A 16,014-nucleotide genomic window follows, 5' to 3' on the forward strand; every position below is an offset into this window, starting at 1 on the left:
ATGAGGGGGCAGGTGGTGGTTGTTGCCGTACAGGGGCGCCAAGCTATCGGGTTGCTCGAACGCGGGCTTGGATCGTTAGATTCAGTCTGGGTTTGGCGCAAGCTGATTGGCTGAGGCAGCCGGCAAGAGTGCTAATGAGACAATCATACAGAGTTGAAACCCAGACTTTTCTGCAGGTTAAATTCTCCCTGATTGATACAGTAACCTCAATCAATCCCTTGTAGAAATTCAAAGTTTGACTGCACATTAATACCAACAAAACCTGAATCCATCTCCTTCAACACTTGCAAAATCCTGCACTTCTCTTCTGGTTGTCTTTTGCTCCACTCCTGCTTTCTTTCAGTGACTCTCTGCAGTGTTAAACAGCAAAGTTCTGATCACCGGTACAATTCTCTAATCGTGCATCTGAAATCAATGCTATTTCCAAAAATAACTTTTTTCCAGTTTCACAAGCACCGAAACCCATGCGCCTGATGAAAGAAACCTCATACTACTGGTAGCTGGCATATACCTCACAACACAAGCACACTTAATCTATCTATCAGTTTAGGGATCTGTAAGAAATCCCAGTTGATAACCAAAGGATCACAACTTTTTCAGTGTTAGGATCCAAACACGTGAACTGAACTCCAGAGGACATAGACAGTGAAAAATCAATCACAGCTGATGGTAATACCTGCAGAAAACTGCCTTATTCATATCTTAGCTCCTCGCACGCCACTTTTCTCATTATTTTAGATCAGGGCCTAGAGCAGTGGTCTTCAAACTGTGGGGCTGGCCCCCATGAGGGGGCCTGAAAGGTGTCCACGGAGGTGCAAGGCTCTTCTAATAGGGAGTATGGTGACTGGTTTTAATAGAAAATATAAGCAGAAATGACATTTCTGAAGTGTGCTTGGCACAAGAATGTTTGAATACCACTGGCCTAGAGGCAATCTGCTTGGTATCATGACCCACAGAAGTGTAGGATATCCATCCTTCCATCCAACAGGTCCCTGAGTTGAGCACAAAACTCACACCATTTGGTGCTGCACAGTATCGATATGGTGAACTGGAATATCTATAAACACAAGGGGGGACTAGGGATGGGTTTCATACCCTGTATATTATCCCAAACATGCTGTCACACACCAGCAGTAGAGGTTAGTCAATGGTTACTTTATTTATTAGGTAGTTTCATTTCCTCTAAATGACCCTCCAACCATACTAAACTGCACCATCTGTTGGTACTGCCACTAGGTGCCGGTGGTGTGCCGCCTCTCTAGGTTGAGGGGCAGTGAGAGGCTGACCCCATTGCTCCAAAATACATTTAAAATGAACACAGGGACACTTTGCGATGTGCCCAATGTACTGAGTTCTAACAAAGACCTGTGTTCCTTTAATTGTCCTACTATTTGAACTTCCACTGTTTTAAAAAAAAACCCTATTAACTTCTAAAATTGTGGATTCAGCTAATGCACGTATTTTCATTTTCAGACTTTTTACATAGCGTGTCCCATTATTATCGGGAAACCCTGAAGAGTATTGGCCGACCGGTTTCATTGACTCGTGTTGGTATGGCCACCTTCTGCAGGACCTAGGATGCTACATGAGCTAGTGAGCATCTGCACATCTGCTATCTTGTTAAGGCAAAACAGTCACTGCATCTGTATGGGAAGACCGAACGGGAGGGAGGACACATTTGTTACGGGTATCGAATATCTTCAAAGTATTTCAAGGATATATCCCCTAAAGGTTGCTGAGCTTACGACATGTAAGGCACAGGCAACGTCCAATACAAAAGCAGGGTGGCCTCTATGTTCGTGGTGATTAGAAGTACCTAGGCAACATCAAAAAGTACTCTGTCAGGACATGGAAGGAAGGTAATTTCTTTGCTCAGAGTTCATTATATTTATGGGTTCACTTTGGCTACATGGAGCAGGACTTCAACAGTAAGGACTCTAGCTATCCGGCCTGCCATGAGACTTGATCCTCTCTCTTACCTGATTATTTTAGCGCCTCGTAGAGATCGGGTCTTCACCGCGCAACTGGGAAACAGTGTGCACGGTGTGCCCAATCTCATTGAGTGGGCTGGCAAAGCCGGGCTCAGTGTGGCACGCATGCGAGCCGGGAGCCACTACTCTTTCTTTTGCTGTACCACCATCTTGGAGTGTAGTCTCCCATACAGGTAAGCGGTACTGTTTGTCACATACCTGATAATTCCTGTTTATTCCGGCACGAATATACTCTGTGCCCACAGGTAATATAGTGGCACATCTCGCTCAGTGCAGCTGATGAGATTGGATATGATCAAAGTCTTGTCAATAATACAGTTTCATGCTGCTAGCCAATTACAAGCTACTGGATCAACACAAATGGTCCATATTACGTGTTCGTGACATTTTTTAAAACAGTTTTCTCCAAAAAGAAGCAGCCGCGAGAAAGGAGGCGTGACCAGAAGGTTCTGGTACAATGGTGACCAGTCCCAGCTCCTAATGAACAAAACATGCGCGTCGTTCTGCTAATAGACTACGCCTCAAATGAGCGTTCGTATGCTATAATCAATGCTCCAAATTAATGTGAAAGTACAATTGCAAAGTACTGGCTTGACTGAAATGGACCCACATTCCGTTTTTTTTTCTCCAGCATGCTATAGAAAAAGAAAATAATTCCAACAACGGATTCAGAGGCACATACGGAAGATGTTGTCTATGATAACTACTGAAACCACAACAAATGCATGTGTCAATATAGAAATGTGAGCACTAGCATGCAATGGTATGTCCATATACTAGCTGGTCGGTGCCTGCGAGAGCAAATTAGTGCAAAAAAAGGGGGGCTGGGGCTCTCGTTGCATCTATGGTGTGCCTCATCTGCCAACCCTCTACTGTGTAGTGTGTGCACAAGATGTCCGTAGTGCTCCTCATCGCAAAGCCCTGGTATGTAAAGTACGTGCACCTTGTGTGGTAAAGATGGCACAGAAGTAGGAATGCCTGCTGGGTGCCCAGAGTGCTGAACAATGGGGTGTGTCTTTAAGAATGTGATAGAGCCCAAGGTTGCTTACATAGTGGCTAACACTTGCCAACCGGTGTGTTCATTTAGGCCCTGCGTGTCCGTATGCAGACGGTAGATCTACAGCTGCTCTCTTCTAAATAGCGGAGCATGCAAATCACCTTAGGAACCATGATTTTTTCTAACATGGTCCAGAAAAAGTCTGTATCGCCATGTCCTTTCTGTTTGAAATGCTCTACCATGGGGAAATGGTCTTTTTTGTTCTTATACAAGAGCGGTGCTCCCCAATATGGGTTTTCACTGAACGTTTTGTAATCCCCACATTCCTCAGGTTGCACAGGTGTGTAATTAAGTAGATAACGTCACTGCTGTTGCAGTTTGTAAAGTACATCTGGTGCCAGGGATAGTGCCAGCCTATGTCTATGGAAGTGCTTCTATGTGTCTGGGGCCACACTATGCATTGGCCACATGGAGTATGCCCGTGGGGCTGGAGAGCTCCAATAGGGTATTACAAGTCCTCTCTCCTATTTCTTTATATGTGTGCACAAGGACATCTCAAAGTTTATGCCTTCATTTTATTGCGAACCTCCTGGTACCAATATTCAGTGCAACCACATTAAGGATGGGCCAAAGTTTTGACACTTCTTTTCTATTTGGTTGATGAGTGGGCAGCAGCTGAATACTGCTGTAATGCAGTGTTTGATGGTTTCCCTTCTACTGTGCTGTTCCAGAGTGATGTCTCTTGCCCCCTTTTTGGCGTGCCGGACTGTTTTCTTGGGGGTATCCCCGGTTTCTCAACTTCTTTGCTAGCTCAATGGACTGTTGGTCATAGTCCCAGAGTGCAGTGCTATTCCTCTGGTAACATAAAAACTGGCCAAAGGGTAGGTTTTCCCATAGACCTCTGGGGTGATACCTGTGGAAAAGTATTAGAGAGCTGTTGGCAGTGGGTTTGTTGTACAGTTGTACAGTGTGCTCTTGATTCTTCCATCTTGTGCTATTAACACTAGGTCAAGGAAGTTGACCTCAGAATGACTCCTTCTCTCTGTGAATTTCAGGAAGTTATTTCATGTGTTCAGCCATGTCATAAACTCACTGAGGTTTTAATCTGTACCTTCGAAGATCATGAAGATGTTGTCTATGGGCCTCATTACAACCCTGGTGGTAGCCGTGCCTGTAAAACAGGCATGGCTGCAGCCGGAGTTGCATTTTTTCCGGCGCCCAGAAATGGGCAATTACCGGGGCCTTACAGCCTTGCCAGACCCGGAATTTGCCCATTCCTGGGCGCCGGAAAAAAATCTTCCCCATTCTCATTTGAGCCCCATAGAGCTCAATAGGAATGGGGAAGCCGGATGCTGTGCTCACAGGTGCCTTTGATTCCGCCAGGTCAGACCTGGTGGAATGAAAGGCATCCACAAGCACAACTCGGAGTTTGCCGGTCTGGATACAACGGTACCGGCAAGCTTACCGGTACCATTGTATCCGGACCGGCAAACTCGTAATGAGGCCCGTATCTAGTCCATAATTTTATTTTCTCTTGGAAAGGGTTGCTAATTTCATAGAACGTAGTTTGTTCAAAAGCAGCTACATACACATTTGCTGAACAATGGGTGAAGATTGCCCCCATGGCGGTTCCTGACATCTCTTTATAAAAGTCGTTCTCATAGATAAAGTAATTTTTTGTCAGTCCAATTTTCCGCTATAACTGGGGTGTTTATGGGTGGATGTTTTTCTCTCAGATTTCTTTCTATGACCATGTGATACATTAAATGGTAGAATGGATGTAATAAAAGAATTATGAGACCTCAGCCAGTAAGTAGTTTCTTTGGACTGAAAGAGAGCCCAACTCTTTATTATTCAATTTCTTTTCTTTTCAGATAAACCAGAAAAAGGATACTTCTTCTTCAGCATTCCCCAATTCCTCAAGGAGAAGGTCCTGACAGCTGGTAACGCATCAATGGGTAAATTCTACTTGAAAGAATGTTCGTTGTTTTGTCTTGTCTTTGTCTTTACTTCTGTCTCTGACTCCCTCCTTTCCTTTTCTGTTGCTCTACTTATTTCTCTCCCTCTTCAGGTTAATTTCTTCCCTCTTGGGTGTTTGTTTTCTGCTCTCACTAAGTTTTCTCCTTTTCCTCTGTTTGCTTTAGGACTTGGTTTATAAAGTTCATTTGATCTTATGTTCCTCCTCAGACTTAGAACAATTGACAGTTCGTATCTTTTGCTATCGCTGCAGAGAGGTGACTGGCATTTTTGTTTCACAACATCACGGCTGACTTTCTCTTTCTATCTTCGTGTTAAAGTTCTCTTTCCATCCACTCATGCACAGGTTCGTTTACATTTACTTCTGGGTGTTTGTTTCCGTTATATATATTTATATATATATGTGGCTTCTTCGTTTCGTTTGACTTCTCACATAGATATACCTCACTCAGCCCTTCAATTACATTTGCCCCTTGTCACAGTCCATTTGGCCTGACTCCTCTTTATGTGTACAGCTTCGCCGCCTCACTCACAACTCTCGTATGTATAACTCATTCAATCTTTCCGCGTTGTCTACCTGGTAGCAGCTCATAAGTTTCAGCTCTTCCCCTCGTTACCAAGCGTTACCTGCGTGATGTCTTTTCCTTTCACACAGACGGTGGACGAAGGCTCTTCTTCATCTCCACCCCTTTTCCAACTTCAAGCGTCTGCTCCGGAGCCTGCGTTTCGCCTTCAGTTCCGATGGTTCGGAACGCTGCTCTCTTTCCCCTCGTCCGCCGGCAAAGAAAAATTCGATGGGGTCTGCAGCTCCTCGCAGTACATTGAAACGCGGCGGCATTTCTTAATGTAGTTTTCTCTTGCCAAGCTCCGTCTCTCGCTCAGGCGGTAAACAACAGATATAACTATAATTTGTTAACAACTCAACTACGCGCAACGGCGCTGTGGGATTTTCTCAATCTTTCAAAACAGCTGCTTTTCAATATGCCCAGCTGAGTCCGTTGGGCTCGACATCCTCCTCGTCACACACTGTTTCCTAGGATACGAAACACAGAGTTGTTTAGAGGAAAGTCCCTACATGTATCACTTCCTAATTCAGTATCTATGCCTCGGTAGGGCTCCGGACTGCACAAAAAGAAAGTAGAGGCAAGAAAAAGACCTACACATTGTCACAGACCACCAGTGTAGCTTCTTGTGGGATTATTGTATACTGCGAACAGGAGTTCCTTCATTAGGCAGAGGACAGCAGTGGTGTCCTTCAAATATGATCTCATCCTTGTCGCTTCTGGTTTCAAAAAATAGTCCACTAAATCCGATAGGGGTTCATGGATAGATCCAATGCCTGAGACTAATGGTCTCCCGGGTGGCGGATGTAGTCCTTTGTGCACCTTAGGTAGTGCATAAAAAGCCAGGCATTTGGGATGCTGTGGCATTAAGAATTCATATTCTTTGGTGTTCATGTAGGACTCAGATAGCCTCTCATCTACAATAGGTGCAATAACTTGTTTAATTCTTGTTGTGGGGTCACTACCCAGTCTCCTGTAACTTCTGTGGTCATCTAACAGGGTTTTAACCATGTTCCGGTAGTCTGCTATGTTCATGATCACAGTAGCTCCCCCTTATCTGCTGTTTTGATGATGATGCTATCAGTTGATGTCAGCGATTTGAAGGCTGTCTTATCTCTGCCAGAGAAGTTGGTATATCCCTGGGTGTGGCTATTTTCTAATTCTTCACATTTTTGATGAGTGCTTTTTCATATGTTGATTCAGCGCTGATTGCTCCAGGTGGCAGTTAGAAGGTTGACTTTTTCTTTAGATCAGTTGCACTGGGTGCTTCTTCAAAGTGTGTGTCCCCAAAGTATTATTTTAATCTAATCAGTTGCACCAGCTGCACAGTCTCAATTTTTGCCTGGAATGGGTCATGTGTTGCCTTAGGGATGAAGGATAATTCTTTTCTAATATAGCCCTTTAGTCTAGGTTTAATATGACGTCTGACAGGTTAAAAATCAGTGAGGGTATTGCAGTATGATCAATGTTTCTATCTGCCAGGCGTGCATCAGCCCTCCGATGGTCTAGAGGTTCTGGGGTTTCTTCCATCCGGCTTGTCTGCTGCGATGTACTCAGGGTGGCTGGTCTTGCCATTGGTCTTGCCATCTTGCTCTTCCTTTGGCTCTCCCTTGGCCCTCTGTAAAAAAAGGAGCCTGGTTCATGTCTTCATTCATCATACTTCTATCTTGGAACTGCACATTCCTTTCTGATTGGTTCATGGTTGCTGTCATCATATTTGAGGTGTTGGGTCCACTATCTTCTGAGCTCGCATGGGAAAAATTGAAAAGTTCAGGTGTAGGCCGTAGTCTATTTACTCTTCTTTTTTGGAGATGCCCATTTTTATGCCCATATGTGGTTGTCTTCTCTTCGTAATGGGTATCAGTGCTGTAGGGGTACACTTGCTAATGATTGAAAGCATTGCTGTCCTTTTTAAATTTCAGTATTTGTGTATTCAGGTTGAAATCCTTGAATTCTTTCATAGATGTCTTCAAGTTCTAGAGGCAGTACCAACAGAGGGTTCCGTTTAGAATGGTTGGAGGGTCATTTATAGGAAATGAAAATTTTTAATAAATAAAGTGACAGTTGACTTAACCTGTACAGCTGATGTGTGATGGAACTTGAATATCTGCCAGCTTTTCCCTCCAGTAGGTTGTTGGGCCCATCTGACAAGTTTCTAATTCATGCAAAAGGCTTCCCTCAGAAAACAAAACACAATAGGAACTGGTTTTGTACTAAATCTTTTATCACATTGATAGTTAGCATATAATATAAATATAAAATGGAATCATATTTTGTCTTGCTCCACATTTTATTGTGTAGATGTGTTGAAAATGGTAAGGATGACCTGACATTTTGTCCAAAGATGTAAAGCCTATACAAATGTAATGTTTATACAAACGTCTGTTAAATTTGATTAAATAATTAGGCTATCAATTTATTTTCTTCAGTGGCAGGCAAAGAAGTGTCTGAGTAGCAGTACCATTCAAAGATGGAAACCGTACAGTTTCAATTGTAGCCTCAACTCGTGCTGACATCTCCATTTCTGAGTGAGATAAAGACGGGCTACTAAAGGTTTGAAGCTGATACGTTTTAAGAACGTATTGGAATTCCTTCTTTCATTAGTAGACACGTCATAAAAATCGCTTTGAAGAGCTCAGAGTGTAAAATCCATGAAAAATGTGTGTATCTTCTGCTTGTATAAATTGTGCATCCATTTTGTAACACCTTTGCTTTTTATACTATACCTAGTTGGAAAGAGCACTTACAAAGCAGTCATTACTAAACCATTATTTTTTAGATGCAATTAGAAATTCTGTTGAGAAAACCATCGTAGTTTTATGACTTGAGATCCTTGAGGCCTGCGGTTTTGTTGGCTCTCTACAAAAATCCAATAGAATAGAATTTTGACGATGGGCCTCATTAGGACCCTGGAGCTAAGTGTTTAACGGCACCGTAAAAGGCGGCGGCGCTGTTAAACACTTAGCGCCTTACTACGAGGTTCCTTTGCGGGACCCGACCTTAACGGCTGGTCTAGACCAACCATTAAAGTAGGGACCCGCAAAGGGACCTTGGTGCTAAGTACGGTACGGCCATTTGCGGTACCGTACTTAGCGCCTTCCCCAGTCCCACTGAGCCCTATGGGGCAAAAATGGGAATGGGGAAGGGCCAATGTTCAATGGGAAATTACCGCCCCGCCAACCTTGGAATGTGGTGGTAATTCCCCATTGAACATTGGCGCACTCGTTACGATACTGGCGCCAACCATGGTGCTAATAGCGCCATGGTTTAGCGCCAGTATCGTAATGAGGGCCAATGACTTGTATTCAAAAAATGTAAAATGCATGCATATCAATTGTGATTGATTGCTAAGCAATGAAAAAACATGAATTAAGTTTGACCTTATGAAAAGGGTGTGTTTGGTGAATTGCAATGTGGCAAGGGTGTGAACGTGCTGGCCTTTTTGATTTTCATGAAATGATGCAGGTAATTCCATCTCTGAAAGGGAAATGTGCTAATCAGATTCCCCTTTCATAAGCTCCACGACAACAAGCATAGTATGTACTTGTGCCTTGCTGCATCAGTATCCTGATTCGCAGGATCTGCTCTACTTGTCACACAGGGCAGGTTCAGAAGTCACGGTCACCTGTTGACAGCTGCAGTAACACCCAAGTCTCTGCAGTGCTGGGGCTGCCTTTATAATATGAACCCCTGTTCCAAAATCAATATAACTCTGAGGATGTTGTCCTGGTGGCACACAGAACTGTAAATATAAGCCATACCTGAGTTAGTGTATGGTGTCCAGCATCTCTCAGAATTATCCCAGCCACATTACATTGATATCGCACATGCTTCAGCCCTGCGGGCGCAGTTCAGCTATGAAAGGGTTATGTGTTTTCACTCAGAGAGGCTGGACCCTACTAGCCTTGGAGCGGGGCTCTCTTTTTTCTTTTGTAAAACAGCTAACACCCTTCTCCCTGGGACGGCCACTCCACAGCACACTGGTATGGACACAGGAATCAAAGGGCACACCCATTCACAGAGAGCCAGGCCTTACACCTGGGTGCTGCATTTCTAAAGGCCGTTGTTTCTATTGAGAAGGTTGGGGGCAAAGGTCTGAGTAGTCAGGGGAACCCTGGTCAATGGAAGAAAACGTCCACTGTTTTGAATTTCTCTGCCTCTCTTTCTCTTTCCTCTCCCCTCCACTTCCTGTAGAACAAAGCACGTTGGGTGTGATGTTAGAAGGGCAGAATAGACTCATTTCAAGAGCAAGGATTGGACCCCTAAAATGGGCTAGCTTTAGTCCAATCGCATGTGGCGTTCCGCACATAAAAGAAGGGGTCCCACACCACTTCTTGGAATCATCTTGAAGCACCTTTGGATCATGTCTTGAGAAGATTTCACTGGACCCTGCTGAGGGAGCAGTCCTTCATTTGTGCAGTGGAAACAGGTGTTCCAATGCAGAGACCAGATATGTCCCCTAACCATCCCCAGCGACCATTAGGGATGTTCTACTGCTGGAACACAACCTTACTCTATGCCAGTCACAGTGGTACCCAGGAACTCAATGTGTTGGAGGACCCTTGTAATTGTGTGTTAGTCTACCCTGTGTTTCGGAGCCCGGGAGCAAGGGCCCATCTTGTCTCTGAGTCCCTGGAGTGGGACTCACAGAAACCTAAGAAGTGACCTGTTGCCAGTGAAAGACTGCCTCTCCGAAAGCCACAACGGTACCCACAACCACACCCTGTTTAAGGACCCCTGCAGCTGTGTGCCAGCATCCCCATGTTTGGGAGCACGAGAAAAGGGCTCATGTTGTCCCTGAGCCCTTGTATTGGGACTCACAGCACCCTTCGAGCCAAGACAGCCAGTATCCCAGTGTTTTTCACCATTCACAAGGATAATAAATGCCTCTTTCAGGGAAGGGGTAGTCCCAAAAAAAATCAAGAAGGTAACAATAACCCGCTTAGTGAAAAAACAAGGGCTGGATCCAAAGGACCCGAGCAATCTAAGACCCATAACAAACTCTAACTTTATATTGAAGGTCTTAGATAAAATCGCCACTAACCAATCGCAAAAAAATGTCGAAGACCAGAATTTATTACATGAACAGCAATCAGGTTTTCGAGCTGTACACAGCACCGAATCGGCGATGCTTGATCTTCAGACTGTTAAATCTGATAGATAATGGTAACACCGGGATCCTTATGCTGTTAGACCTAAGCGCAGCTTTTGACCTGGTTGACCATCAACTCCTGCAGGAGGCACTGGCAAGAATAGCCGGGTGTTCATCCAAAGGACTGGAGTGGCTAGCATCCTTTTTGAAGGATAGAAGCGCCAGGATTCATTGGGGTGACATCTTCTCGGAGACAGCCCCAATCCTCTATGGCGTTCCTCAGGGTGCTAGCCTGTCTCCCTTATTATTCAACCTGTACATCAGAGGTTTATGTGAGCTTCTAGAACAAATCGGCGTGTTCTTTACGAACTACGCTGATGACACACAGCTTGTGTTTGAACTTAAAGGAGAGTATAGCATAGACAGTGCCAAAATATCAGAAGTGTACAATATTATTGACAATTGGATGCAACGCCACTGGATGTGTCTTAATAACACCAAGACTGAGCTGATGATCTTTGGGACTCAACAAGCCAGATCTAGATTAGGGATAGAATATCAGGCATTGACTATTAAACAGGCCAAGATCTCAGTGATGCCGCAGGTCAAAACTCTGCGGATGATTGTGGAGGCCTCACTAGGATCAGAGGCACAGGTAAATTACCTGCAGAAAAATAATAACTATTATATGCGACTTATGAGAGCCATAAGACCATTTATAAACGAAGCGAATGCGGCTTCCATAGCAAAAGCCGTCATACTGTCTCGTTTGGACTATGGCAACACCCTACTGATTGGAGCCTCAAAAAGAGAACTTCAAAAGTGTCAGGTTATGGAAAACGACGCAGTTCGCAGCATTAAGAACATAAAAAAAAGGGAGCATGTTACAGCAGGGAGAAGATCCCTACATTGGTTAAGAGTGGAAGAAAGAGGAAGAAAGAATCCTCTTCAAATCTATGCCCATAGTACATAGATGTGTATATGGAGAAGCCCCGAAGTACTTCAAAAAACAGTTTTCACTGTACATACCCCGAAGGAGCCTCAGATCAGAGAACAAGGCTCTTCTAAAAGTCCCCAGAGCAGAGCGCGCGCATGGAGGGGGAAAATCCTTTCCAGTCATGGCCGCAATCTGCTGGAATAAATTACCACCAAACCTAAGGCAGGAAGAGAATTACTTAAATTTTAGGAAACTACTGAAAACTCACCTCTTTAGGTGAAAACCAGTACGACACCCGCATGTCAGAAAGGCTTTGAAACTTGTACTACTATGAACTAATTTGGATCTTGCCCCGCGCCCTGATGCCTGCGGGCGACCGGTGCGTTATAAACTAGAATACGTACATACATACATACATTGAACTGCTTGGACCATGTTTCAAGAACTGTTCAGCACATTTGAACCAGCAGGACCCTCTGAAGGTGCCCTTTGCACTCTTCAGGTCTTCGCACAGTGTCAAGAAGTCTGGGTTGATGCTGCTGAACCACCAAGAACTGTGAAGCAAGTACAATTGACTAGTAATTGCCCTATTGGTCAATATTTGGGCACTATAGAATGGTTAGGTTATTATCATCCCTTTTTGCCCACAAGTACATATCCTTTTTCAAGAACATTCTTTATTTTTCTTGCCTTTCACCATATCTCTTGACTGTGCCTTGTTTCACCTTTATAATTGTGTTGGCTTTTGGTTTGTAGAAGTGTGAGGGCTGAGTGAGCATTTTAGCCTCTTCTCATCCTTTTACTCCTGCAGGGCAGAAGTCAATTCATCACAATGTGCTTCTGTGTTGGAACTTTAATTTCCTTTGCAGTGAATCAGCAGTGATCATTTAGGATCCAATCGCTCACATAACCTTTTTCAGAGGATGTGCTTATTGCTTCAATGATTACAATATGTAATTCATGATCTTGGAAGGAAAGTGCTTCTTTCTAAAGTCACATAAAAATCTTTTTTTCTAAGAATAAACTGTGAGGGAACCTTGCACAGTAGCATTGGCAATGTCACCATGTGATTATGGTTGGATGCAGCCAGTAAAGCTCCATCCCATAGAAACTAGCATAGCCAACCACAACACAACCATGCACGTTGCAGCTGCAGTATTATTATTTTGGTAGACACCCATATGGGATGTACTACTACATTCTGATTCTAAAGTACATGCCTCTGCAAAGTCAAGCCTTTCTACGCTTCCCCAAGTTTCAGAGCAGTTGAGCAAGTCCTGGTCATCTACCACATGGAGGATGGCAACACTCTACTTTAAGAGATCTCATATGCCACCTCGGACCCCCTAAAAGCCACCCAGCATGCTTCAGCACAACTCATCAGAAGCAAAGAAAATTTGACCACAGCAACCCCATCCACAAGTAGTTGCATTGGCTGCTACTTCAAGTATGTACCATGTTTAAGAGAGCCTGTATCACCTACAAAGAAATCAATATGCCATTCTGCCCAGGCAAGAAACTCACCATCTGCAGATGCAATGCCAGAAGCCACAACATTGCCAGCCTTAAAACAAAGAACGACAAGATGGAAGAAAACAGGAAGCAGGTATTTTCCTGCTACGCACACTTCTTCTGGAACAGTTACTGATTCAGAAAATAGTGGTCCAACATTTCAGGAAGAACATGTAAGCCCTACTTATCAAAGAACATCTTGCATCACTGAACTCTCCACTCAACATTAGTTCTCCCCATCTGGACGCCCGCCCCTATCCATCCGAGGTTCTCCACTTTGCCTGCACCTTACTTTTAAATGCCTTGATTTGTCCCTTATGTATTGCGCTCTGTTGCTTCCCAGATAGGTTTGCACTTTATAAACTGCATACATACATCTGCCATTTCTTTATGTCATTCTGAATGCAATGCCATGTTAATGTCAATTTACAAAGTATAAGAATTCCACATTTTTACCATTCTGAAATATCTTACTCTATGACTGTATTATACAATAAATGAGCACCAGAGATTAACCATGTCCCCCTGCAGAAAATGTTGTCCGACCCCGCTTGCACACTCCTACACGGTCCTTCAAGAAGCTGGTGGGAACTCTGCTGAATGCTTTTGTCCCATGTCTTAGATCTCCATAGAGGAATTTACAAAGATGCTCACACATCCCCTCATCAAAGCCAGGTTTGAAGGTGATGCAGATCCCACAAGATGATCATCAGAATTATTTGGTTATGTAAATGGCAGAGTTGTGCTATATAAACCCACCATATCATGACATCATACTATATATTAAAAGGTTAGGTGTAAGTTTGTCCGAAGCTGCCCGCCTTGCCTATTGTCACCACTAGAGGGAGCTTTTGCCTTAGAAAACATATCTAAATTCAGAATCCATTGACGATCAGACAGATGATTATGCTCAAAACGAACCCATAGCATTTCTAAATGTGTTGGCTCCATCTGGAATGCCTCTTCATAAGTTGAAAAATAAAGTTGGCAGTATTATTATGTTGTTTAGAAATCTTAACACAAAAATAGGTCGGTGCAATGGAACCAGATTGTTAGTTAAAGATCTTAAGCCCAATCTGATAACTGCAGAAGACCTCACAGGAACAGCTCAAAACCAGATGGTGTTTATCCCATGAATAGATTTAGACCCTGCCAACACTGAACTACCATTCATTTTGAGGAGGACACAGTTTCCAATCAAACTTACCTTTGGAATGACCGTTAACAAACAAGGTCAAACTTTCAAAAAAGTTGGAATATTCCTTCCAGAGCCAGTGTTCCATTACGACAACTTTAAGTTGCAATGTCTCAAGTTGGTACATTATCTGATGTCAAAATTAAAATACTTCAAGGTTCCAAACAGGGAAAGATATTACCTAACAGTGGTAACATTTTTACAAAAAACATTATTTTCAAAGAAATGTACTTCAAATAAATATATAGGTTTTGTCAGTTAATTTAATTACACTACACATATGTATTATGTAGTTATTCATTGTAATGTTTCTTGGTATGTGTTACGTCAATAATATTCTTCATGTACGTTTTAAACTTTATTTTACTTTAAATTATGATCTCATATCTACTTTACTGTTTATAGTTTTAATTCTTTATTTTGAAAATAATACATATCTTTTTTCTATTAACATAAATTACATTAAAATGTACCACACAATATATTAGCACTCTGAAAATATCTTCCTTTATGCACTTTAGCCCACGTACACAAGGCGTTTACACTAGTAACATAATATAAGATTGCATCACAGATCAGACTCCCTTTGTGGTGTGAATCTTCCAATCAGATTTTCACCAGCCGCCAACGAACAACAAATCAGCAAGCCACATTTGGATATTGAATGCAAAGACATTTTTAAAATGCTGCTTCCTAGACCTAAAAAATTGCCCTTCTTGGGTTATCTTATGAAATATTTAGCCTTTAAAGCAGAACTGTGTAAAGGTTGAAGTTTAACAGAAGATATTGGTGTTTATGCTGGGACAGTCCAGTTGCTCAAATGAGGATCATGTGTAATGGCTTTTAGGAAGAGATGGGTAGACAGCCAATGAGTTATGCGGACAATAGCGTTTGGGGGAAAGTATAGGGGTTTTCCTGGAACGTTCCCAATCAGATTTCTTTGTTTAGAATAGGTTATAATTTAAAAATACCTGGCATGGTTGGTGAGTTCTGCCAATTCTTGAAAGTGGTGGGTGATGATGCCCCTTTCACTTGCTACTCAAACTTATCTTTAATTGTCACTCACGATGTCATGATTGATATAATTGTAGGCCAGTTTTGCATTATAGCAATTTATAAGAGTCCAAACGAGTGATAGAATGACCTTTATGATTTCCCCAACAACTCTTTTAGGAGAAGAAGGAGCTTTTTACAGCACAGTATTTTTTGCATCAAACTCCTGCTTTCTTAGGCACATGAAGCACACAATTCAGGTAGATGTCATTGGAAACGTAAATAAGACTCCAAAAGCCTCCGACAGTGGGACATGTTAGGTTATGGTAAATTATGTTAGTGGGTCTTTTATAGGACGACTTCTGACCTTAACATGCCCTTTTCGTGTGTTGGTCCCTGTAAGGGAAGCAGGGGCACCTGGTGGATAGCGGGACAGTGGAAAGAGAGTACAATTGTGATATGAGCCATATCACAGAAACTGTACTCTGCTGCAGGTAAGTCACTATGTGTTAAGAAATGGGTGTGCTGTGGAGTGCTGCTGGGTTGGAGGGTTGCCTGACACCAGTTGGAGTCCAGAGACTTCTTCCGTGGGGGGGAAACATGGATATGATTTCGTGTGTTGGTCAGTGTACTGTTTAAAGTTTAAGATAAAGATAACCCTGTGTGGTGTAGAGTGACTTTGCTATCTTTCATGGATTGAGTTGCATAAACGCGTGATGGGTGCTAGTATAGAGTCGTTTTTGTTATGGTATGAAGT

The sequence above is a fragment of the Ambystoma mexicanum genome, chromosome 7p (genome assembly GCF_040938575.1).
Source record: "Ambystoma mexicanum isolate Mex_15411 chromosome 7p, UKY_AmexF1_1, whole genome shotgun sequence".
Classification (NCBI taxonomy): Eukaryota; Metazoa; Chordata; class Amphibia; order Caudata; family Ambystomatidae; genus Ambystoma; species Ambystoma mexicanum.